At 39.6% G+C, this 27,456-nt stretch overlaps 1 long non-coding RNA gene across 1 annotated transcript; it reads left to right on the top strand.

Annotated features, from left to right (window-relative positions):
* The first annotated feature begins 15,556 nt into the window (after positions 1-15,556).
* On the top strand, positions 15,557-24,365 carry LOC145715999 (uncharacterized). The gene is made up of 2 exons (XR_014138338.1): positions 15,557-17,295; positions 22,308-24,365. It is a non-coding gene; the product is annotated as an uncharacterized LOC145715999 (long non-coding RNA).
* The last annotated feature ends 3,091 nt before the right edge of the window (positions 24,366-27,456 follow it).

The following is a 27,456-nucleotide window of genomic DNA, read 5'->3' as shown; positions in this document are numbered from 1 at the left end:
CCACAACTGGATTAAAATAAATCAAAAGCAAGTTGGTATTAATACCCCTTAACACTGAGGAGATGACGCAGGATTTTTTCCTTTCCTTTTCTTTTTTCTCTGTATCTTCTATTTGTCCACATAACCATGCATTATTTGCATACTGAAACAATGAAAGCTGAAATAAAAACGGGTAAAATGTCAACCTGAATTTGAATATTCTTTCCTTAAAAGAAGAAATCAACAGTGATTTGATTGACCTTTGTTTTAAAAGTGAATTCTTTATAAATTTAAGGTTTTTTTAGCTGAGGACCCTTTGAGTTTCTCCCAGTTCCTCCCAAGCTACAGTTTGGAAATACCAGCTGCCATCTGTTCAAGTATTGACCTAGATCATCAGGGAAGAAAATTTGTGCTCAGAAAAGAAATACAGAAGAGAATTCTGAGACTGAAAAATACAGTCAAAGCACAAGACCAATTGCTCTTCCTGAGAGAAAACCTAGGGGCTCGGGCTGCTTGCTCCTGTTGACCTCCAGGCTTGACTTTACCTTTGTAATTCTTTCCACGAAGACACGGTTGATAGGATGGATAGAATGTAGGTGCATATATCTTCAACTGTATTCTCTTACAATGAAGAAAACTATCCTGTTTTCCTGTGTCGATGAAGACACACTTGAAGATGCTGATCCTGTTTTTTTTTTAGCGTGATTCAAAATATCTATAACTGGTTCGGCCCCGAGTATGAACTCATCAGAATGAATGCTGGTGTTTAATGAAAAATGGTGCTTGTGAGTATATTTGTATGCTGATGGAATTCCAGGGGAGCTCAGGTGTAGTCACATAACTTCCAATTAAATCATTTGGTTTGGAAGAACAATTCGTTTTTTTCTCTTTTGTAGCAGGAGAATCTATAGTCATGCAATACACCTGCTAAGGCGTTGCATAACTTAGAACGCTGGTTGGTCTCTACTCCTCTTTCTAGTGGACCTTCTTTAGCTTGAAGGATGATGGTCAGACTGATTACGGGCATCTTTGGATTCTGACAGAAGAGGACTTGAACCTCAGTTGCAACCCTCATCAACTCCATGTTCTTGGGCAAATTATTTAAACGGTTGAGGCTTAGTGTCCTAAACCCCCAAATGGGGGTAAAATTATTTATCTTGCCCAACTGTAGCACAGTTGAGATAATATAAAGCATGCAAGATGTCTGCATGTCCAGCAAGAACAGATACGTAATCAGTAGTAGCTCTTCTTGTAAATGTCATCGATAAAACAAAGTTAAAATAAAGTTGGCTTTTCGATGAAAGCCTGCTTCACTTGGAGGCCGTTTTTTGAATATGAAATAATCTAAAAGACAAGCTAATTCTGCAGCCAGTGCAAATATTAATTAGCAGTCTAGCAAGAAGCAGGTCACAATGCTGAATGTCAATGCGCTAAACTGTCTCCTAGTTACAGGACAGTAAGCACCTTGCTAATTTGTCATTAAGGGGCCCCTGGAGCTGAGAGAGATGACAAAAATCTGTGTGAAGAAGGAATTCTCACTGACTAAATCAAGCTTCTGCAGTTCTGTAAAAATGTGCTACTTTTGTAAGTTTTGCTTTAGAGTTTTTAATGATATCCACATTAATGAAAGGGTCTTCTGGAGGTGAAAATTTACCTCTTCAAATTAGGTTTGGCAATTTTTTTCCATCTTCAATGACAAAATCTTCTCACTGGGGACCTGAAACTGGAGACTTGTCCAAATTTAAATTTCTTTCTGAATTTTTGTTCAACTACCTAAAAATTTTGCAACTGGCTCTGTCTTCAAAATCAACCCATTCTATTGCATTATCATTGGAAATGTCAAGATTACTTGGCATTTCCATATGAATATGAGGAGGTTTAACAGATTCAACCCAATGAGAAAATTAGCAGGATCCATTTCAGATGGGGATTTTGTGCTGAAAAAGCCAACGTTTTGAATAAGACTGTATTTGATTTGTAATTCCAAACAGACTGTGTTGCCTTTGGCCACGTAGGTAGAATGGGGACAATATGTCCTACCTGACGGGGTCGGGAAGCACTGTACGTACTCCATACCCAGTAGTACGCAATTCCTTTTAGTATGTATATATTTGTTAAGTCAATATTGTTGGAAAGAAAAAAAAAAAAAAACTCAAGTACCAAATTCTATTCTCAATTCCAACTTTTTCACCCCTAACAAATATTTAGAGAGGTTTGGAGCTCCCAAATGTTTTCTGTAAGGACCTACTAAAAACAGGGAGGCACTTGTTTGTACAATGGCATCTTAGTGAGAATTTGGCGTACCAGGGATTTGCGCCATCTTCCAAGTGGCCTGGTGCGCAAAACTCATCCTAAACGTGCTCTCCGCAATTAGAGTTTTTTTGTTTGTTTGTTTTGAGATTTATTTATCTATTAGAGAGAGAGAGTGCACATGAGTGGGAGGGAGAGAGAGCAAGGGATCTCAAGCAGACTCTCCCCCCGCCCAGCATGGAGCCTCACAACCCTGAGATCATGACCTGAGCTGAAATCGAGTGGACGCTCCACCAACTGAGCCACCCAGGTGCCCCACACAATTAGCATGTTTCAACTGCAGTTCTCTTCAGGGTGTCTGGCCGCTTCACATGTGCCTGGTGATCCAGAATGAAAATCCTGGAGGGCTGCCTAGGGTCTCATGTCAGTAGCTTCTTTTTTTTTTTTTTTTTAACAGGGATCCAGTTCTTACAAGCAGAGTCCATCTTGTAGGCAGGATGTGGGCCAGGGCAGTGGAGTAATTCATGCTGCTTCAATCAGTACAAGCTCAGGAGCTGGACCTGGGGTCTGTCTCAGGTTTACCCGCCCTAGGCTGTGGAGCCGAGAGTGAGCCCGCTTTCTCTCGGGTAAATGTCCACATCTGCAAGTCCCATTAGAAGGCCCTCCTGCACCCCGATCCTGAGTTTAGAAAACTGATATGCCTGAGGCTAGGCTTGCATGCTAAAGTCTCTTGATCAATAAAGAAATAACAAAGAAACAACTAGTTATAGACACTGACGTACAAAAGTGATTTAGTGATTAGAATCAGCATGTTCTAACAGGGCTCATTTTCATGCTTTAAGAGTTAATACCGGAAGAAGGGGAGTCAACTAGAGTTTTGCCCGTGTGGCAGTCTTGTGCTGCATATATTTAGAAACAACTTTTAGCAAATAATAAAATTCCTCAATTCAGACACATTTCCTAACATTATTTCATATTCTTTTGTCATAATTTATATTAAGAAGGTTTGTTTGTCTTCCAAAGGGCAATGCATAATTGTGTGTCCATAATAATGTGTCTTTACCTATAAATTTGTGATAGGGAGCCACCACTCTTTTTCATGAAAAAGCTTTTAGCAGTCAACCTCTTGGTTCTAATGAAGTTGTATTTATAATCCCAAGGGATAAACAATATAGTGATGCCCAACACTCTTACAGTGTAAATTTTGTGTCTGGTCTTGCCCTGAGACATTGAACTCATTTAATCCTCATGAAATATCTCTAAGCTTGGGAAAGGAGTAGTATTATGTCCACTTTATAGAGGGGAAAACCCAGGGGAAAACACTTTATGGAGGGATTAATGATGTCCAAGGTCACAGAGCTTGTCAAGGGCAGAAGCTGCTATTGAGCCCAAGCAGAATGAGTTCAGTGTGTGTAGAACCACTGTTGTATTGTATTCTGTATGGCTTTTCACAAAAAGCAGTTACTTTGGTTAAAACATGCAGGCTTGGGAGCCCCAGACTCTTCAATGTGACGTTTTCCTTGGAGACAGTGGTTCTCAATGAGGACATGGAGCAGCCCTCAGTCCTCAACCTTTCCTTTGCTCTAACTACACTACTCTGGTGATTTTCTCCAGTCATATTGCTTTAAATAGCATCTGAACTCCCAAATGTATATCTGAGTCTCTTCCCCGAACCCCGGGCTTCTATAACTACCTATCGACTTGGTATCTCTTGTTGGATATTTAATTGGATCATCATTTTAATGTGTCCCAAACTGAACTCCTCATCCCTCCCACTACACACATGTGGAACTGCCTCCCATCCCAGCAGGTGACAGCGGGTCCTCACACTTGCCCAGCCAGGCAGCAGGAAGTCGTCATCTTTCTCCCACCATCCATGTAGAGAAGCCTACTGGATCCATCTTCAGAGTAAACCCAGGACCTGAGCCCTCACCATGTCCACTCCACTGGCTGATCCAGACTGCCCTCATCCCTCCCTCGGATTATCACAACTTCTCCAGATTTGCTCAGGCTTCTCCTCTTGCCTCCAGACCGCTGTCTGTTCCTGACATGGGGGTGGAGTGATCCCTTTCTGGAAGTCCCATCATCTCAGGCCTCTGCTCACAACCTTCTGGCGGTCTCCATCTCACTCCAAATAAGAGCTACGGGCGCTCCCTGAGCTGACTCCCCTCCACTCTGCTCCACGGGCCAGCCCCTCACCTCTCCTTCCAGCATCACCGGCGTCCTCCCTGTTCCTGGGACACGCTGAGCAGGTGCCCACCCCAGGGTCTCTCCCTGCAGTGCCTTCTTTCGGATACTCTGCCATCAGATTGATCGTCTTATGGCTCCTTCCCTTCCTTCGGGTCTCTGCTACGATGCCACTGGATTACAGAGGCCCATCTTTGGACACTCTAAAAATAGTCACATCCCTCCCTCACCACTCCTGGAGATTCTAACCCTTACCTTGCTTTATTGCTCTTCACGACATTTAATAACACCTAACGTGCTCCATAATTTTGATCGTTTACTGCCCGCCCCCTCCCACTCCAGCTCCCACCAGAACATAGTCTCACGAGGAAATAAATACCAGTTGAAGAAAAGAATGCGTGAGTCTCCTAGAAACTTCCAGGTTTCATGGAGCACAGCCATCTGGGCTTAGCAGCAGGGACAAGGGTGACATGAACTGAGGTATAAGGGGAGGAAGCTGGAACCAGGTCAGACTGGGCTGCTGGGCTGACTCGGACGCTAAGAACCAGGAATCTAAATAACACGTTCCCATGTAGGGACGGGGGTTAGTGGTGGGAAGAGGCTTTTGTTTGATCCATGCCAGTGTCAACATCCAGACAGCCTGGTCCAAGGTGGGAGGCAGGACATGACATTTCTAGTAAAGGCATCAAAAAGTTTGGTCTACTTGGGGTGAAGGTGTGTGACTGGGGTCTAGAAAGTGAAAAGAGCTAGGGAGGGAGCCAGCAAGGCAGGCCGGCATGGTGGCAAGGTGGTGGGAATGGGGAGTCCCAGTGCTCCTGGGTCCACCTGGAGAGTGTGGGTGCAGGAGCATGGCAGGCTGCCCTGGCTCCACGCGGACTAGTTCTGGTCTGGGCAAGCACCCCTGCTGCCAAGTCCAGACCACACTCCCGTGGGCTGCAGCCGGCTCCTACGCGTCCTTCCCCGGGTGCTGGGATTCGGCAGGTGCCACCAGGCAGGGCCTGTAGCCAGCGATGCTGGGGAAGGCAGGGCTGACACCTCTCCCTGCAGCCTAACAGATTACCTTTCTGGAGGTTTCTCCAGCTTCTGTTGATGGTATTTACCTTCTGTTCCTTTTGGTTTGTTTATTTGTTTAAAGGAAGATGAAATAACCTCACACAACATCATGCCACGTGAAAATAAAATGAATGTTGAGATTGTTTTTACAAGGAGATAATGAGGTAAACAAACACCTCTGTCTCCTGCCCACCTCTCTCAGGTGGGCCCTGCTGTCAGAATTCTCCCATCAGCGCAAACTCCCTGCTGAGCACACAGCGTGCTTTCTCATGTGCAAATACTCTCCTAAATCTCAGGGCTGCAGCAGCCCTGTCCTCCAAGAAGCCCCATGTGTGAACTCTGGCTAACCCCCAGCGGCCTCCGCTACCAGCAGCCAGCAGCTCTACCTGCCTGACAATGCGAGATATGTGTCCTTCCTGTGGTCCCAGGTCACTCCACGTGTACCGATAGCCCAGACCAGCGGCCTCGTGGACATCTCCACGTGGAGATCTCCGAAGAGAGCATCTCACTTTACAAAATCGAAAGGTTTGTCTCTTCAATCCTGTTTTATTTCAGGGAGTGACACCACTATCTGTCCTGGGATATCTCCTTTGGGTCAGTAACTATTTACTCGTGAAAACCACATCAAAGCCAGGTAGGCCTTATTCCCAAACATGTGGAAGCCTGTGGGCATTGTCTTAACTCGACGGGTTCCATAATAAAACACAGAATGTCCTATTGACCTGACAGCTGAGATACGGGTGGTGGAAGACCCCTTGTCTCTGCCCTGCCACCTTCCTGTGGTGGATATGTTAGTGACGTTCTGAGCATGGTCCCTAGAGGGATTTGTTTCCAGCACATAAAGGACCATGTTCCCGGGATGACCTTATGGATGAAAACAAACAACAAAAAATGCCATCCCTTTACAGTGTTTAGAGATATTTTTCCAGAAATATATATAAATCATTTTTTAATTGCATCAGTACTCCCTTAGAAAATCCCTAAGGGAGGACCCAGAGGTGTGAGTGTGCAAGGGGAAACCTAGAGAAGCAGAGAAGTACAGTAAGCTGTCACCTGGAGGACATTTGCTAATGGTAATTAAGAGATTCAGTGTTCAAGGCTGCACCAAGCACAAGGCCACACAAAGGCAAAGTCCCAGCCATTATGGGAGACCCAATAAATCTCCTACCTTGCCTGTCCCTTTACATGACCTCACTTTAGCGTAAGAGTAACAAGAATATACTCACTCTCCACCCAGTTAACTACAATAAAAACTACCTGTCTCAAGCCTTTGTTCTAGGTTGAAGGTAAAAGAAATCTTCCCTGAGAATTCAAAACCACAAGCCAAGCATCACACAGGTGTAGAGATTGAATTCACAGTCCTTGTGTAGTCTGAAAAATGTCAGCCAGGGTGGAGGGTCTCCAGGCACCTGATAAAAGCAAATACAGTTCCTCTCTGAAGGAGCTTACCTTGTTAGAAAGGTAGATCCTCGGGAGCCACTCCAAATCTACTAAGTTAAAAATCCGTAAACATATGTGCACACTGAAATCCTGCAGATAACGTTCCAGAGCAGGAACTCAACAGTGAATCATAAAACACACAAGGAATCAAGGCACCATGAGCAAGTGTGAGCGGAAACAAGAAACGATAGACTCATACCACAAAGATGTCAGATATCACCATCATCAGACAACAAATGTCTGAGAACATTGCTTCTGAAAACTTAGGAGTCATCTGGTAATATTTTGATTTGGTAAATGAAATTCCAGCGCTGACGCTGGATGGGCCCTGAGAAGGAGGGCCTTGGCTTTGCACAAGAAAGAATTCAGGAGCAAGCCATTTAGAGAAAGGGACAAAGATTTATTAAGTATAGAAGTAAGAAAGGAGCTACTTCACAAAGCAGTGGTCTCTCCTTCCTGGTGGAGAAGATGACCTCCCCCCTTACCTCGAATGAAGGATTTTATAGGTTTTTTAAAATTAGCTAACCATAGGAAGGGGGCTTCCTCTTTAACTTTGGGTTTATCACTTATATTGGGCAGTTAGTTTTTCCATTCTCTTAAGGTTGTGGAGTTACCCACAGGGAGCAATTGTAACAATGTCCAGCCTTTGTGGCTTTTACTGCCTGAGGGAGTGGGGTCTATTGGTCTTCCATGAGCTGGACCTTGTGACTCTTTTTATGACCTGTTGACTTTTAGGTTAAGGGTCAGCCTCAAACCAAGATGGCTTTACTCTGGTCAGCTTGTCTCCTGAGTCTCCCTTCCCTCCTGCCTCGACTCCATAAGTCTGAGTTGGTCTTGATATTTTGCATTTCTAAAAAACTCCCGGGAGTTGCCACTGCTGCTGATCTGTGGACCACACATTACAGTAAAGTTTTGATATCATATTTAATATGCTTTATTAGTTTTCTATTGTTACCTTAGAGAAGTACCACAATTTGGGGTCTGGAAACAACACAAGTTTGTTATCTCACAGCTCTGTGGTTAAAAGTCTGAGCTGGCTCAGCTGAGTTCTTGGATCCAGGTTTCAGGAATCCAGAATTAAGGTGTCAGCTGGCCAGGCCTTCATGAAAAGTCTCCGGGGAGAACCCACTGCCAAGCTCATTCATGTTGTTGGTAGAATCTTGTTCTTTGCCATTGTAAAATTAGGGCCCATTTTCTTCCCAGCTGCTATGTGGGGGCTACCATTTATGCCAAGAGGCCCCTTTTTGGTCATCTTATGGATGCGCCCACATCTCAGAGCCAGCAAAGTTATGTTGAATTTTTCTTGCACTTGGCATTGCTGATTTTCTCTCTGCCACATATTTTTTGGCTTCCTCCAGAACAAGTTACCTTTGAAGGCCTCCCATGATTCGATCCAGTCCTTCTGGGTAATCTAAGCTAATCTCCCTATCTTAAAGTCAGTTATATCTGCAAAGTCACTTGTACCATTTAGAGCAATATATTTGTAAATTCCAGGGATTAGGGCATGAACATCTGGGTGGGGGCATGTCTACATTATATGTATTAAGGGATATTAGGAAAGCTTGGTAATATTTTCAAAAACAAGAGTGAAAAGTAATTAAGAAGGTTGATTAGAGAAATAAGTGAAGTATTGGAAAGAGTAGACGGAAGATTGGACGTTGTGGAAGAACCAGTGACATCACATGGGATGTGGTGGAGAGAGAGAAATGGGTGTCACAGACAAAGTAAAGTTAACGCACATGCAGAAGACATGAAAATTATTAATTTGTGCCAAACTGGACTTCCTGAAGAGATAATAGTGATAACGACAAATGAAGAGCTATCAAAGGATATAATGGAGTAAACATTTCCAGAATTGGTAAAAGAAGTCAGTCCTTAGATCCAAAAATCTCAGTAAATCCCAAATAGTTTGAGTAAAAAAAACCCTTACATAGATACAACACAATGACACTGGGAAAAACAAAAACAAAGACCAAGAAAAGATGTTTAGAACAAAAACAAGATTACATTTACAAATATGATACTTTGATTTATACCTGACTCCTCAAAGCCACAATAGAAGCTGAAAAAACAAGATATTCAATCTGTTGAAGGAACATGCATGACAAGGTAAAATTTTACATATATATGTCATACATATAATATATATAGCCTATATATAAAATATAAGTGTAATTATTATAAGTTTTACATATAATTATTAAATTTAATTATGAACTGTATTTATTATAGGCTATATTTATAAGTTATATAATTATATAGTATTATATTACTATGCTATATTATATAATTTATAACATAATATAATATGTATATTATGTATCATATTTATAATATAATTTATAATATTTCTGGAGGATGGACTTTGGGAAGAAGGAAAGCTGTCACCAATGGGAGGTCTGAGAATCATGAAGGATTAAGCAAACAGAGTAAAAAATATGCAGAAGAATTGAAACAATCATAAAATTAATCCTAGAGTAATAAGGCAGTATGTGATGTTAAAGACACAAGAATAAAACTAAAATCAGTGACAATGGTAGCTTAGAAGTCAGGAGGTAGGCAATAGAGAACAAGTGTTTTAAGATCTCGGTATTGCTAATGGGGAAGGTAAAGTTATCTATTGTATTTCAGGTGCCGAGGGATTAGTGTATATTAAATTTTCTGTGATAACCACTGAAGAATGACAGAGTTCATAAACTCCAAAGTTATGGAGGAGACAAATGACAAAATGAATACTTAATCAATTAAAAGTAAGGTGATGTGAATCAATATAGAGCACACAACCAGGTAACAGAAACAAGTACATGCATATATGTGTGTAATAATAATATATTTATAAATGATCTAAAATATCCAGTTAAAAGATAGAGACAATCGGACTTGGTTAAAATAGTGCTTCTATATAGATATATGTACTATTTATAAGGAACACGTCTGAAACAAAGCAATACAGAGAGAGGCAAATACTAACCCAAATAAAGCTATGATGGATGTATTAATATCAGACGCATTAGACTTCAAGGTAGAGTGAAAGACTTTAAGGCATGAGAAAGAAGGGCAATCTACAGTTGACTCTTGAACACTATGGGTTTGAACTACGCAGGTCCACTGACACGTGGATTTTTGGTGTTTTTTTTTTGATAAATACAGTATAGTGCTATACATATATTTTCTCTTTCTTATGATTCTCCTAAAAACATTTTCTTTTCTCAAGCTTACTTTATTATAAGAATAAAGTATATAATACATATAATGTACAAAATATGTGTTAATCTACTACTTATGTTATTGGTAAGGCTTCCAGTTAACAGTAGGCTACTAGTAGTTAAGTTATGGGGGAGTCGAAAGTTGTATGTGGATTTTTGACTGCAGGGGGGTCGGCACCCTTAACCTCTGCATTGTTCAAGGGCCAACTCTACTTAAATCGACCATGAAAATATAAAATTATAAAACATATAAAAATTCTGAAATTTATATGGCATAGTAAATGGCAAAAAAAAAAAAAAATCCAAGGAACTAAAGAAGAACACCTTTGCAATGCTAGGGTATGGGGAATGAGGGGTGGCTTCCTTATGAGATATTGAGACTTCTAATGCTACAGTATTTAGGAGGCCAAGGGAGTAGGGCATTGCATCAATGACAGACCAATTAACCAGAGAGAGGGAACAGAGAACCCTTAATGAGCACTTAATTATAGAAACCTGATTTACGGCAGCATGACTGTTGCAGATTCATAGGGAAAGTGGACATAACTATACAACTCTAAAAGATAATAGAGGATAATATATTTACCATAGTAACGTATAATTTTTAACAAGACATAAAAAGAGAAAAACAAAAAAAAGCAAAATTATAACTTTCTAAAATTAAGAATCTCTTTTCAGCTAAATGTACATCAGGGAAAGAGATTATGATTGTTTAAAAACTGGAAGATATTTTCAAACATAAAATTGAGAAAGGGTCAATATGTAGAATGTATACACACAATTGCTACATACCCATATGAAAAAAAGGAACAATCTACTAAAAAAAAAGGAGACAAAATTTGAATAGGCACTTGACAGAAAAAGAAATTCAAATGACCAATAATATTGGGACTTCATCAAGATAAAAAGCTTTTACACAGCAAAGAAAATGGTCAATAAAACTAAAAGGCAACTTATGGAATGGGAGAAGATATTTGCAAAAGTCTTATCAGATAAAGGGTAGTATCCAAAATCTATAAGAACTTACCCAACTCAACATCCAAAACCCAAAAAATCCAGTTAAGAAATGGGCAGAAGACATGAACAGACATTTCACCAAAGACATACATGTGGACAATACATGAAAAATGCTCAACATCACTTGGCATTAGGGAAATTCAAATCAAAACCACAGTGAGATACCACCTCACATTGGTCAGAGTGGCTAAAATTAACAACTCAGGAAACAACAGATATTAGTGAGGGTGTGGAAAAAGGGGAACCCTCTTACACTGTTGGTGGGAATGCAAACTGGTGCAGCTGCTCTGGAAAACAGCATGGAGGTTCCTCAAAAATTTAAAAATAGAGCTACCCTATGACCCAGCAATTGCACTACTAGGTATTTATCCAAAAGATACAAACATAGTGATTCGAAGGGGCACATGCACCCCAATGTTTATAGCAGCAATGTCCACAATAGCTAAAATATGGAAAGACTCCAGATGTCCATGGACAGATGAATGGATAAAGAAGATGTGATATATATATAATAGAATATTACTCAGCCATTAAAAAGAATGAAATCTTGCCATTTGCCATGATGTGAATGGAACTAGAGTGTATTATGCTAAGCAAAATAAGTCACTCAGAAGAGGACAAATACCATATGATTTCACTTATATGTGGAATTTCAGAAACAGAACAGATGAACATAGGGGAAGGGAAGGAAAAATAAAATAAGATGAAAACAGAAAGGGAGGCAAACCATAAGAGACTCTTAACTATGGAAAACAAACTGAGGGTTGCTGGAGGGGAGGGGAGGTAGGTCGTGGGAAGGGATAACTAGGTTATGGGCAGTAGGGAAGGCACTTGAAGTGAGGAGCACTGGGTGTTGTATATAAATGATCAATCACTGGATTCTACCTCTGAAACTAGTAATGCAGTATATGTTAATTAATTTGAATTTAAATAAAAAAATTTAAAATGCTTAGTTCCATTATTCAGGGAAATGAAAATTAAATACACAAAGTCATTGGGCTTGCAAGATTGGCAACAATTTTAAAGACTGACGATATCAAGCGTTGACAAAATGTCAAATAATTGGATCATTTGCATACTGCTAATGGTGTTCTAAATTGGTTAAACCATTTTGGGAAAAATTAACATTATCTAGAGTAGTTGGAGATGAAACTAACCTACGACCCAGCAGTGGTACACCTGGATGTATGCCTTAACAAAAGAGATACATTGATACACTTTGTGAAAAATACAAGAACCGGCAAAACATTGAAAACAACACAAATGTCCTAAAGAAGAACAGATACATGCATTTGGGGGGTATTCATAAAGTTGAATATTTGGCAGCGATGGAAATGAATTTTAGCTATACTCAAAAAATTAATGAATCTTAGGATCAAAATTTTAAATAAAAGGCAAGTTGCTAAAGAATATATGAAAGAAAATGTTATATAAGTAAGCATCATTTCTTAGGAATAAAAATGAATGTGGCAAAATTGTAAAAAAACACAAGAGATGATTGATCCTCATGTTACCTTTCAGTTACTTGCATTCCTCCCTGTATTTGTGCTTCATTTTGCAATTATTTTTTTTTCATCTGGAAGAATTTCCTTTAGTAACTTTTGTAGTATCATTCTGCTGACCACAAATTCTTTGCATCTGTTTGTCAGAAAATGACTTTATTTCCAATGTTTATTTTGCCTTTATTTTTGAGGCCTGTGTTTGTTGTTATATTTAGAGGCTTCCCCCCCTTTTCTGTACTTTAAAGATGCAATTCTATTACATTTTGGTTTCCAGTTTGCCATTGAAAAGGTCTACTGCTGCTCCCTTGAATGTAGTAAAATAGTTTTCTCTAGCTGTTTTTTTTTTTTAAGATTTTATTTATTTGAGGGGGGAGGGGCAGAGGGAGAGGGAAAGAAGCAGACTCCCCACGGAGTGCAGAGTCCTATGCAGGACTCGATCCCATGACCTGAGATCATGGCCTGAGCTGAAATCAAGAGTCAGATGCTGAACTGATTGAGCCCCCCAGGCGCCCCAAGGTTGTCATATATTTAAACATGCCTTCATACAGGCTAAGTGTATATATGTCAATATGTAAATAGTAACTGGACTCAGGTTGTCCTCTCAAGTAAATTACGTGATTTGATAGTACAGGGTGTGGTTGAATTTTAATTTAAACTTGAATCCCTGCTTGTTTCATAAGGTATTGTGTAAAAGATGAAATTATGATACATTGTTGAAAAGAAAGAAGGTTATTTGTCCGTGAGATGTTACAGACTTACATATCATATGGCCATAGGAGACAATCCAGTAACAAACAATGAATATTGGAAAATACACTGCAAAAGCACACAAATTTTGAAGCGAGGTAAGACTGATGTGCTTTGTATTGGGAATATCACACAGGTAGGTCATTTTTGACTGGCAAACCCTTGCAGTTGAATTGGAAGAGAAGTTGCTTGACTTTGAAAAAGTAAGATTATTTTAACCAAATAGTAAATACAAACAGGACCCCGTTACTCTCAATATTCAAAATTATGTTATGGGTGGATGTTACAGAGGCTCGGGGGTTACTGTCCCCTCACAGAACAATAAAAACACACTGTATCATTGTAACTGTCTAGGAAGCAACCTGGGACCATTAAGGATTTGGAACACTGTTTGGACAGAAGTTTCACAGGCTTATGAAATCCCCATTTTGAGTGCAATTCTGAAGGAGAAATGAGAATGTTATCCGAATCTTTTAGCTCTCGTAAAACAGCCTGTTCTAATCTCCCTTCGGTATCTCTGCCCACCCTCCGTGTTCCTGATGCAGGTATATCATCTCTAGTCCAGACACTGAATTCTGTGGTTTCTTAAGACTCAGTCCCAACCCCTCCCAATCTTTAACTTTTCCTTAGGAACTTTCATCTGTATCTCCAGCTTTATTACCACCCAGCACAGACCATGTTGAATCATGTATTATGCCCAGATTTCTCCTCTGTGCATCATTCCATATATCCAAATGACAACTTGATGTCTCCATCTGGTATTTCAAAGGCAGCTCAAGTTCAACATTTACAAATTTGATTTTGTGATATGTTTACTTCAAACCCTATCAACTGCTCTGTGGAATGGCAAGTGTATCTATTGTCTTATAAAAACCAGAATCCCATACATCAAGAGGCAATCCAGCCTATGGACTGTTTTGTATGTCCCATCAGCTAAAAATGGTCTGAACATTTTTTAATGGTTATTTAAAAAAATAAAAAGCAGAATAAAATAAAACAAGAAGAATATGCAACGGAGTTCATGTGTGGCCTCCAAAGCCTCACATGTAAAAAAGCTTAGGATCCTGATTTAGAGTGACATTTGACACTTGCTGTTCATTCATGTACATATCCAACTCACAGAATTTTATTGATTTGCCTTATGAGTGTTCCAGGAATCTTTTCAGTTCTGTTAATCATCACTGTGCCACTACAGTTGGGAATCTGATGATCTCTTCCCTAAACTATCACAGTAGGATCCTAATTATGGGTTGTTTCCCCGAGTCCACTCTAAGAGAGAGGATCTATTGTCCTTCGTCTGCTAAAAATCATTCAGTGGCTTTGCATTGGTCCTCAAGTAAAGACCAAATCCACAGTGCGGTTTATAGGACACACTAAGGCCACTATTTTCTGTGTTCCAGCCACATTGGCATTATTTCAATTACCAAAACATGTCCTCCTTCCTGCCACAGGACCTTTGGGCAGATGCTCTCCCTATGTCTGAACATCCTTCACTCCTCACCCCCTTCTGCCATGAAATGGTACTTTCACTTCAAATTTCCCTTTTGTTCAACAGTCTACATCTAACCTCTCTGATCAGACTCATTATTATTCTTATATATTTTCTTTTGTAGTACTTATAACAGATGCAGTTATATATTTGTTTGATTCATGGTTTAATTCTTTATTTCTTGCTTTTCTTTTTAAAATTTACTTATAGTAAAATTAACTCTTTGATGTGTAATTCTATGAGTTTTGACAGATGCTTAGAACAATGTAGCCATAACTGGAATAAAGTTACAGAAGGGTTCCACTACCCAAAATAGTCTAATGCTGCCCCTCCCAATCCATACTTCAACCCTGAAAACCACCAGTCTGTTCTCTAAACCTATCATTTTGCCTTTTCCAGAGAGTCACTTAAGTAGAGTAATATAGTATATATCATTTTGAGTCTCATTTCCTTCAGTTATCATAATGCATTTGAAATGTAACCTTATTACTGTATGTGTCAATAATTTGTTCATTTCTATTGATGAGTAGCATCTAAGTGCTATATTTTATTTGTCCACTCACATTAAAAGTTATTTGTATTATTTCCATGTTTGGTGATTATTGATAAAACCTCTGTAAACTTTTCATATAGATTCACCATTGTTCGTTTTTATTTACTGAGGTCTTCTCTGATTTCTTTCATCATTGTTTTATACTTTTCAACCTAGAGTAGCTGTCCATGTATTGTCATTTATTTTAGTGCTGTTGAAAATCATATTTATTTTTTTTATTTCCTGGTGTCTATTATAAAAGGACAATTAACTTTTGTGTTCAGATCTTTTTCCCTGCAACTATTTTAAACTCACTCATTAGTTCAGAGACTATTTTTGTAGGTTTTGTGGTATTTTTATTTTTATTTATTTTATTTTATTTATTTTTCTTAAAGATTTTATTTATTTATTTGACAGAGAGAGACACAGCAGGGGGAGGGGAGAGGGAGAAGCAGGCTTCCCGCGGCGCAGGGAGCCCGATGTGGGGCTCGATCCCAGGACCCCGAGATCATGACCTGAGCCGAAGGCAGATGCTTAACGACTGAGCCACCCAGGCGCCCGGTTTTGTGGTATTTTTAATCATGTTGCCTTCTAAAAGAGACAGTCTCTTTCTTCCTTTTCAGGCTACAGACTTTTCCCTTTTGTTCTCTTGCTGTCTAGATTATCCAGCAAGATGCTGACTGGGAGTAACGGGAGTGGTCATCCTTGCCTTGTTCCTCATCTTACGGGGGAAAGTATAAAATCTTTCACAATTAAGTATTAGCTATAAGTAGTTTATAGAAGCCCTTTTCCAAGTTAGGGAAGTTCCATTTTATACCTAGTTTGCTGATATTTTGCATCATGAATAGATGTTGAATTTCGTCCAAGACTTTTTATGCATCAGTTGAAATGGTCATGTGATACTTTTTTTTTTTTTTTAAAGATTTTATTTATTTATTTTAGAGAGAGAGAGAATGAAAGAGAGAGAGTGTATGAGTGGGGAGAGGGACAAGCATACTCCACACTGAGTGCAGAGCCTGATGTGGGGCTCGATCCCACACCCCGAGACCACGACCTGAGCTGCAATCAGGAGACAACCGCTCAACCAACTGAGATACTCAGGCGCCCCATGATACTTCTTTAGTCTGTTAATATGGTGAATTACATTGATTTTTTTTTTAGTGTCCCGTCAGCCTTGCATTCCAGACCAACCCATCTTGGTCATGATGTATTATCCTTCGTATATATTGCTGGCTTCAATTTGCTAATTTTTATTTAATAGTTTTTGTGTCTGGGTTCATGAGAGATTTTTGTAATATTCTTGTAATTTCTTTGTCTGGATTTGATATTAGGCAACGATGATCTCATGAAATAAAATGGGAAGAATTTCCTCCTCTGCCTTTTAGGAAAGAATTTTAAAACTGATAGAATTTTCTTTGTTAAATATTTGATAGAACTTTCTAGTGAAACCATCTGGACCTTTTTTGTTGAAAGGTTTTTTAGCTACAGATTCAAATTATTTATTTGATACAGGAAGAATCATATTTAACTATTTCTTCAGAGAAGTTTGGTAATTTGTGACTTTCAAAGAATTGTTCCATTTTACAGAAGCTGTTGAATTCATGTGCACAGAGCTGCTCATGGAATTCTATTATTATCCTTTTAGATCTTATGTGTCTGTAGTCCTATTTCCTCTTCCATTCTTGAATCACACCATTTATGTCTTCTCTTTTCTCATGGGCAGTCGGATAGCACTTTATCAATTTTATTGAACTTTTCAGAGAACACGCTTCTGATTTTATTGATTTTTTTTTCTCTATTGTTTTCACAGTTGGTGATTGCTGCTGAGTTCTGCAGTTCATTCACCCTTGGGGAGACAAGGGAGGAAAAACATCTATGAAACTTACTCTGGCTGTGAGTTGTTATTCAACTTTTCACGTCAGCTCTCGATCTACTTGGTATTGTTTACTTGTCAGAGACCTCAAGGAGCTTTTTGTATTCTGTGCAGAGTTTTCAGCAGTAATCAGTGGGAGAGCTAGATCGTAGTGAGCTTACTTCCTTGTGGCTGGCAGTGGAAATCTGTGTGTGGTGGTAATTCCTCTCTCCTCTGTACTGTGAGTCCACTGATGTCAGAAAGTTGAAAAAGAAAAGAAGGCTGCCTTTTTTATTCCTTATTAGTCCATCCTCTGTGTCTGGCAAAGCACCTGATACATTAATATATGGCAATGTATGTTGTGAAGTTCCTCCTTTTCAACGTACCTTCAGGCAGTATCCCTGGTTTCCCATTAAGGTTATTATTGCGTTGATTTTACACCTTGTAAGATGGAATCTTAGGATCAAGGATGCATTTGTTTTCTATTTACTGTGTAACAAATTATTACCAACATAGTATCTCATGATACACGTACATATTATCTCACAGCTTCCGTGGGTAAGGAGTTCAGGCATGGCTTAGTGGGGCGACCTGCACCAGGCTGTGACCAAGTTTTCAGCTGGGCTGTGTTCTCAACTGGAGGTTCGTTCGGGAGAAGCCATCTCCATACCCGTTCCGGTTGTTGGCAGAGTTTGTTTGCTCATGGTTGTATCATGGAGGCCCTCAGTGGCTCACTGGCTGACCCAGGTCCTAGAGGTCCCTGCATTTCCCTGACACTTGGCCCTCTCCATGGACACTTCACAACAGACTGTTTGCTTCTTCAAGGCCAGCAGGAGAATCTCTCTCCAGTCCACTAAGTCATAATCTTATATAATGTAATAAAATCATGGAGTGATATCCTCTACCTTTGTCATAGAGCATAACCTAATCAACAGAGTAGCATCCTTTGCCATATTCTGTTGGTAAGAAGCAAGTCACTGGTTCTGTCCACATTCAAGGGAAGTATATTCATGACATTAGGCATCACTGCAAGGGGTATCTACCAGGAAGGAAGTATAATTATTTATCTCATGTGAGTATTTAGAAAACAGGTAAAGTAACTCAGATAATGTGTCTCCTCTCATTTATTGTCATGTGTCTCGTTCCATTTTCACATACAACAGAGCAGACCTATAGGAAATATTCTTTGAATGAATAAATGCATTAATCAGTGAACACTTGAGGTTCACCATTTGACACAATGTAGCTGCTAGTCTTTGGCTAGAGAAGATCCAGAATAAAGCCTACTGATAATTTGACTTCATTTCCCTGTCCTAAAGATTCCCCCCAAACCCAGTGCATTGTGTGTGCAGGTTTCACAGCACAGAACACAGCTGGTGTTTGTAATTTCAGGGATGTACTCTCCAGCCTGGCCCCAGAGTTCTACTCTCCACCCTGGCACAATTGGGTCTCACAGGGCAAGAATCCAGTTTGTGGTAGAATGCAGTATAAATGACAGTGAATCCAGCCATTCAGCTGTTACTTAGATGAGACCCCTTGATTGATTCCCTGTGATACATGCATTGTCTAGTAAAGATCGCATTGAATATGCTCAACTTACTGAAAATTACTTGCTAAGTGTCACGTTGACACCATCACCATCAGTTGGGGAAACTGTAGAAAGCTGAATGATGCAATCAAACTTATGTTTATGAATTCCAAGTGTAATTCTTCATTTCATTTTGTCAATGGCATGAAGAACCTTGATGTCCTCCCCATATGTTATGTGTACAATGTTTATGTTTTTCCAGGTTTTCCTACCATATAAATGATACACACCCACACAGGGAAGGCTAGGCTTCCTGAGTTAATGTGGAAATGTTTCTAGTTCAAATCGGATTTTCTACAGGTACTCATAAGTGCCTTTAGTAACTGCAGTAGCATAATCTTGAAACATTGGACTTCAGTGTTTTCAGCACTAATGGATTGCCTTCCCGGATAAGGGGTACGGTTTAAGAGCTCCAGGAGAGTCAGGGACAGTGTGCTTCTTTCCTGTCATTGTGGGTTGAGATAAGATTGAATCCTATAAGAATGTCTAAGGTCAAATAAGAAATAATGGGTCTGAAATTTACAGAGATTATAGAGACTAGGATGGAGTCAGGGTCCAGTGCAGAAAGTGGAAGGTGATGGTGAATGCAGGGGTGGGAGAGTGAGGCACAGGTGGGTGGAGTGAGGAGGACCAGACACCTGCAGGTTAGCCCATGTTCATAGACAAGAAAAGGGTAGAAGAAGATAGTGTGAAAGCTTCCTGCTTGCCATGCAGGACTCCTTGTTTCCTGGCTTCCTGACTGGACTTTCCCATCTCTTGGTTCCCGATCCTTTCTGGTCACACTGAATATGTCCCCACTCCCTTACCATAAAACCCTGCATGTGCTTCCTGGCATTTGCGCATGGTTATTTCTATCTCTGCTCCTAATATGCCCTTTATTTTCTCTAGTTGAAGATCATCATCTCCATTTAAAATGGAATTGGAAGATTACCTTCTCTGAGAAGCACTCAGTCCCTCTTCTTGGTCCACATCCATCATCAAAGCACAGACCCACCCTAGTGTTCTTGTCCATTTCCTCCTCTGCCTTCCCTTCCACAGTGTGAGAGACATGATAGGTTCTTCTTTCAATGTTTATTTCATTCATTTTAAAATCAAGAAGTCTTTGCAGGGTTCAGTGCTGTGGAGGACAAAATGACCCAGTTCCTGTACTTGAGACTTGATTCTATTGACAAGCTGACGCGCCCACGTGGGGATGGTGGATTGTACGTAATGAAAACTAGCATTTGTGTGGTACTTCACAAGTCACAATCATTACCTAATTTGCTTCTCACAAGACATATGGATCAGATAATATTGTCATCGCTTCACAAATGAGGGAACTGACATGCAAATGGGTTAAGAGGTTTTTTCAAGGACCATAATTATTGTTCAATAGTCATAATTAGAAATTTAATTTTAGCCTTTCCATTACAAATGTTATGCATTTTCCCTCCAACTCATGATGCCTTTGACCAAAGTGAATGATGCAAATGACTTTTGTAGGAGTTTCTGTGGAAAGAGTGCTTGCTTTTGCTGCATTGGTTAGGGGAGGCTTCACGGAGAATGTACTAATTGAGATACCTCTGGAAGAATAGAAAACAACTTGATCAATGAAGTAAAAGTGAAAATTCTATATAGGGATGAAAAAGTGAACATGTTGCATTTGGGGCATAAATTTTCTGGCTGAAGGATAATTTCAGAAAGTTTTAAGTTCTCATTAGAATTCTAGTGGATCTTGAAGACAATAAGAGTATTAATGGTTTTAGAGTGAGAAAATAAAATAGGGCACCTGGGTGGCTCAGTCGGTTGAGCGACTGCCTTCGGCTCAGGTCATGATCCTGGAGTCCCGGGATCGAGTCCCGCATCGGGCTCCCTGCTCGGCCGGGAGTCTGCTTCTCCCTCTGACCCTCCTCCCTCTCGTGCTCTCTGTCTCTCATTCTCTCTCACAAATAAATAAATAAAAATCTTTAAAAAAAAAAAAAGAAAAGAAAATAATAATGTGGTACATCAAAAGTTCCAATTTGGAGGTGATCTTCAATGGGGTGAATTATTGAAGGTACCTGAAGACAAGATAACCCAATGGGAGACCTGACCACATTCATGTGTGATTGTCACTGACAGGGTGCATGGATAATAAAATTATATTTACAAAAGTGGCCATTATATTATATCCAGAGAAATATTAATCCACTTTTGATATTTGACAAGAGATAATATTTAAGTAATAGAAAATGTGGTTTAGTGTTCTTGATAAATCACCACAAATAATGTTTGAGCACCTACTAGATACCCAGCATTGTTCCAGCTGCTGAGGATGCCACAGTGAACAATACAAAAATGCCTTTATGGGGCTTCTGTTCTAGCATTAAATGTGCTCCCAATACGAATATGAGGCACTTAGTGACAGCCATTCTTTTTTGGGAGTGGGGGATGGTATGAAGGGCAAAAAGAGAAGCTGGTCATGAAAAGAAAATGCCTCGTTGTAGTAGTTTATGCCTGAGTGAATTGGGATGAAGCTATAATAGGCTTTATAGTTGAAACTGTTTGAAGAAATTCAGTTGAACGGAAAAAAAATTTGTTCTGTGGGCAGCTGGATGAAAAGTTTGAGGCTTTGTTGTTGTTGAGAACACTGGTCATTCTCATCAAGCTATTCAGAATATTCTGGTCTCCCAAGGCAATGCCCAAGTGAGAAGCAGGTACTGGAGCAATTTTTTTTTCTAAATTTAAAATAAATCCAGAGGATTTCGTGCCAAATAATCACCAGCTGCTGTGAGATCAATGTGTGTGGAATTATTAACAGGAAGCAAATTACTAACTACAACCTATGGAGAAAATTTGTCTCAGGCAAGAACTTTCTTTGAAGGATTGCACCCAGCATGAAAACATTTAATTTCCCCACAGTTACTCCACAGGGACCCACCAAGGGTGCATTCGTAATAAACAAGAAGACGCTGGCTGCAAAGCTTTGGAATTACTAACCTGAAATACAGAGAGGGAAGTGTAGGAGAGAAAAAGTGCATTTGATCAACACCTTCAAGTCTTTGTATAAGAATTCTAGATTAAATTTTTAGTAAATAGGTCCCTGTATTTGATCCTTTGATTTGATTTGACATTTTGTGCTTGGAAATACCTCAACCAATGTTTACTGTTATTGCTTGGATGAATCATACCTTTACACTCAGGCAATGTTAGTACCACAGGAGACTATAGGAACCATCTAAATAGAATTCATTATTTATCCAGAGACTTATGACTTTGTACCCAAACCAGTTAGTGGCCTAGGAGGGAACTAAAACATAGATCTCCGGGGAAGTCTTCATTGTTCAATCCACCTCATCAAAAAAGGCTTAAGAACCCTGATGACATCCCCCATCTTTAATTAATATGAAAATTAGGACATAAACCCACAAAAACCTTACTGAAGAATAATGAGAAGGACAAGCTGGATATCCATAATATCTATAGTCCTTTTCTGATTTCTTTCAGTTGCTGGATTATGTGTACCATGTTATGGAATTATCTGGTAATAAATGAAGAGCTACTGAGGAAGGGGAGGAATACTCAGCTGTTAATGTCTCAAGTACTTCAACCATTTCTGTGAGTTTCTGTTTTGGCCACAGCCTCTCAGACTAAGGACTAGAGCACAGGTCTTCTGACTTCAGTCGGAGGGAGCTAGCTTGTACAGGAAAGTGCATGAACTGTAGATTCAGGTTCAGCCTGTAATTCTACAACGTACTAATTGCCTAATCTTAAGCAAGTTACTTAATCTTTGAGCTTTATTGTCCTAACTTGGGGGGGCGGGGGGACAGCCTTTAAAGAACTTGTATTCTAAGTAGAGAGACAAATACACAAACAACTACAAAACCAAGTGCCAAATCCAGTGTTAGACCTATATTTAGAAGGCTCGATAGTGTTGGTGGTTGCTGGTTATTATCAGGGAGGACTTCTTAGAAATGAAGTTATCTGAAGTTATTCTAAAGAGTGGGTAAGGTTTTACAGGAGGACTGGCAAAGATCTCCCTTCTAGAGAGGCCACTTCCGTGAGCAAATTCAGAAGATATGAATGAATGGCAGCAGTCCAAGTTCTGCAAGAGGCTTAACGTGAGAGCTGATGTGTAGGAAGATGAGTGGAAGGCAATCTGATAAGCAGGTGGCAGGTTATGGATGGCTTTGTTTTCTATGCCATGGGTTTTGACTTTGCCCTGTATTTCATAGAAGGATTGTGATAAGGCATAAACAATTTTGGATTTCATAAAGTTTATGTTCGTGGTAGTGTAGGTGATGGTGTTGACAAAGGAATAGGGGAGGTAGCATAAATAGCAAGACAGTCCTTGCTGTCTTCTTGGGTGGATGCAAAAGTCAGTAAAGGATATCAGTCAGGATAGGATAGGTTATACCATGGTAACAAAGGAAGCACAAATTCCAGGGGTGTGTAACACCAAAGGTTTATTTCGTGCTCCTACTAACTATTCATCTCAGGTCATCTGAGGGCTCTAGTCTATCTGCAGGCTCTTATATCAACCTCTTTCTGTATCTTATTAACAGCCACCATAGGTAAAAAGGAAACATGCCCAAGTGCACATAACTTCTAAAGCTTCTGCCAGGGATACACGTCATTTCTCACACTTCATAAGCTGAAACAAGCCATATGGCTGCACCTGAGCTCGATGTGGTAGGGAGATAGCATCCTCCAATAAGAATGGAAATTGGATGATTGATACTGGAAATGGTGATGATTGATATAGTCTGCTGATAAGATGGTGACATTGTGGAGACTGAGTTTCTAGTATTATGTAGACAACCACAAGAAGAGTCACCAATCTTACACACCTTGTACTGTGTTTATATTTTCATTTTTTTGGTAAGTCTTATAATAAAACTACTGAGCCATATCTGCAGGTCCGAACATGTGTGTGTGTTAAAGACAAACACTCAAACCAAAAGGTTGATTTGCTTCCCTTTATCCATCAACATTTCAGTTTTATCCCAAGAGATCCTGAATGTTTTTATTAAATAAGGGTTCTACACCCATTCTGCTGGTAGCAAGGATCTTTTCCCCATACCTCTATTGATGCCAGATAATTTTGGCCTCAATCTCTGGATTTGGTTTTGTACTTTTATGGCTATTGGACAAAGTATGTAGCTTAAAAGATCTAGAGAACAAGATTACAGGGTGACTTTTCTGGTATCTTTGGAACCTTCCATGGTTGATCCACAGACAAGTTATATCCATATTGAAACAGAAGGAGGATGTTTTCCAGGAGGTTGATGTCCCTGTTGCCTGGTCTGTGGGATGGAGTAGATGGAAGCAGTTTTTTCTATCTTCCCCTAATGGAGGATGAGTCCTGACATACGAGTTGACTCAGAATGAGGTCTTCAGACCCAATTTCCACAGGACACTTGGGAGCAGTTGAAGTGCAGACTGTCACCTGCCCCCGTTCCACTTGCATGTTGAAATGAACAGTTTCCATTTTGAGCAGTGGTTATGGTCGTGTAAAGGGCTTATTTTTTTGCAGCTGTCATGCCCCTGTCCAATCGTACTGTTTTACACCTGGGGAGGGGGATGGGTGTTGGGAGTCTGAGTCAGATGGTAGAGGGGATTGAAATGTCATAATGTCATAATTTGCATCAGAGTTGGTGATTTTACTGCACTAAATTCAAGATAAGTAATCAGAAAAAAAAAAAACAAACCCAAAACAAACAAATAAAACATGGCCAGACAGAATATATAACCGCTTGGAAACAAAGTAGAGACAAAGTGTACTAGATTCTTCCTTTGCCAATTGCTAATCCCAATCTCATAGAGCCTGATTTACTTATTTTTTAAAGATTTTATTTATTTATTTGACAGAGAGAGACACAGTGAGACAGGGAATACAAGCAGAGGGAGTGGGAGAGGAAGAAGCAGGCTTCCCGCTGAGCAGGGAGCCTGATGTGGGGCTCGATCCCAGGACCCTGGGATCATGACCTGACCCGAAGGCAGACGCTTAAGGACTGAGCCACCCAGGTGTCCCTCATAGAACCTGATTTAAACTTAATCCTGTGTTTTCCCTTCTTAAATTCTATAGCATTTTTTTTCTTTTTTCCCTCTTTTTAATATCTTATTTTATTTAAATTCAATTAATTAACACATAGTATATCATTAATTTCAGATAAAGAGTTATTCATCAATTGAATATAACACCCAGGGCTCATTACATCACATGCCCACCTTTATGTCCATCATCCAGTTATCCCATCTCCCCCCACCTCCCCTCCAGCAATCCTCAGTTTGTTTCCTATAGTTAAGAGTCTCCTGGTTTGCCTCCCTCTCTGATTTCATCTTATTTTATTTTTCCCTCTCTTCCCCTGTGTTTCTTAAATTCCACACATGAGTGAAACCATGTGATAATTGTCTTTCTCTGATTGACTTATTTCACTTATTTCACCAGTTCTATCCACGTCATTGCCAATGATAAGATTTCATCCTTTTTGATGGCTGAGTAATATTCCATTGTGTATATGTACTAAATCTTCTTTATCCATTCATCTGTCGATGGACATCTTGGTTCTTTCCATAGTTTGGCTCTTGTGGACATTGCTGCTATAAACATTGGGGTGCAGGTGCCCCTTTCGATCACTACATTTGTATCTTTGGGGTAAATACCCAGTAGTGCAATTGCTGGGTCATAGGGTAGCTCTATTTTTAACTTTTTGAGGAAGCTCACACCAGTCAGAATGGCTAAAATTAACAGGTCAGGAAACAACAAATGTTAGCGAGGATGCGGAGAAAGGGGAACCCACTTACACGTTGGTGGGAATGAAAACTGGTGCAGCCACTCTGGAAAACACTATGGAGATTCCTTGAATTCTATAACATTTTAAAATTATTAAAATAATGCCCACTCAATTTCTTTTAATGTTTTTAAACAGGTTTCTATTTTTTTTCCATTTAAAAAGTCTGGAGTGGACATGACTAGCTTGGGGCTACAGTGGGGAGATAGGCCGCAAGGGCTGTAGCCCCCATTGACTTCGGCAGTAGAGGGACATCATGTGGCCCTTAAATATGCAAATAAGCAGGTATTCACCCTCTGTTCTTGGGATGAACACAGGATATTTGTACTGTTTAGTAATTTATGCATTCAATTTAATAACCTATTTTATACATCTATTATGCATATTTCTTTTAGTAGGGCTTTGCCAAAATAGTTTTTTTGTTTTTCAAAATGAGTATCTGTAGACCTCTTTAAAAAGTTAAAAAAAAAGTCTTTTGGGTCTTAAAGGATATATGAATTTTTGTTGGGTTTTATAGGATAGTTTGGTATTTTTGTTAATATGATTATATATGAAATTATTTTATGATTATGGGAGGTTGTCTTTACTTTGACGAAATGCTCACTACAGGATTCTGGGGTGAAGCATCATGATTCCTGAAGCTTAGCTATGGTTCAGGGGGAAAAAAAGCTCAATAAAGAAAATATGGGATAATTTAAGCACACATACACATACATTCATATTTAATTTGAGATTGTTGAGTTGATGAGTGTTTTTGTTAGGTTTTCTATGCTGTGTAATACATTACTATTTTGTGGATTGAAAAAACCTACATATTTATTATTTTATAGTTTTTGTGGTTCAGGAATCTGGACTCAGCCTAACTAGGTCCTCTGCTTGGGTTTCACAAGGCTATAATCAAGATGCTGGACGGAGCGCATTCTCATTAGCAGATTCGACTGAAGGGGGCTTTGTTTCCAAGCTCGCTCGGGCCGTGGGCAGAATTCTCGTCCTTGCAGTTGTGATGTTCATGTCAGCTTGCTTCTTAAGAAAGAGTTAGAAATGGAAAAAGAAAGATTCTAACAAAACAGGCACCACACCCTTCCACGATCACGCACACACAATCAGGTGTGTCAGCTTGCCACATTCCATTGATTAGAAGCAAGTCACATCTCCTGCCCACACACAAGGTTAGGCATTACACAAGGGTAAATTCCAGGAATGGGCATTGTGGGAGTCACCTTGAAGTCTGTTGGTCAGTGTTCATAGGAGATGGAATATGAGAGACCCCTTCCTTGCCATATATTAAATGGATATCTGGTAGGATACTTTAAGGGAGGTTATATAGCTCACTGTTCTATTCTTTCAACTTCTCTCTCTCTAATGTATACATTAATTATATATTATATAATAATCATATAAGCATAATTATTATATATAAATTCAAATCAGAGATGATATTCTTTTTTTTTTTTTAAAAACTTTTTTTTTTTTTTAAGATTTTATTTATTTATTTGAGAGAGAGAGAATGAGAGACAGAGAGCACGAGAGGGAAGAGGGTCAGAGGGAGAAGCAGACCCCCGCTGAGCAGGGAGCCCGATGTGGGACTCGATCCCAGGACTCCAGGATCATGACCTGAGCCGAAGGCAGTCGCTTAACCAACTGAGCCACCCAGGCGTCCAGAGATGATATTCTTAATATTTGAAAATATGTCTTAAATCCAGTTATGCTGCAAAAGAGAAAAAACTTTGTCTTTGTAATTTTTGGAACCATTTCGAGAAATTGTTTTTACTGATAAAAACTTTAATCACTTAGAATTTGAGGACTACTAAGAGTATCTTTGCAGATATCTGAGTTTTACAGATATTATATTAAGATACAAA

Source organism: Leptonychotes weddellii, chromosome 10, assembly GCF_054177405.1.
Source record: "Leptonychotes weddellii isolate Sample4059 chromosome 10, ASM5417740v2, whole genome shotgun sequence".
NCBI classification, from domain to species: Eukaryota; Metazoa; Chordata; class Mammalia; order Carnivora; family Phocidae; genus Leptonychotes; species Leptonychotes weddellii.
This window is presented reverse-complemented; position numbering and strand designations above follow the sequence as displayed.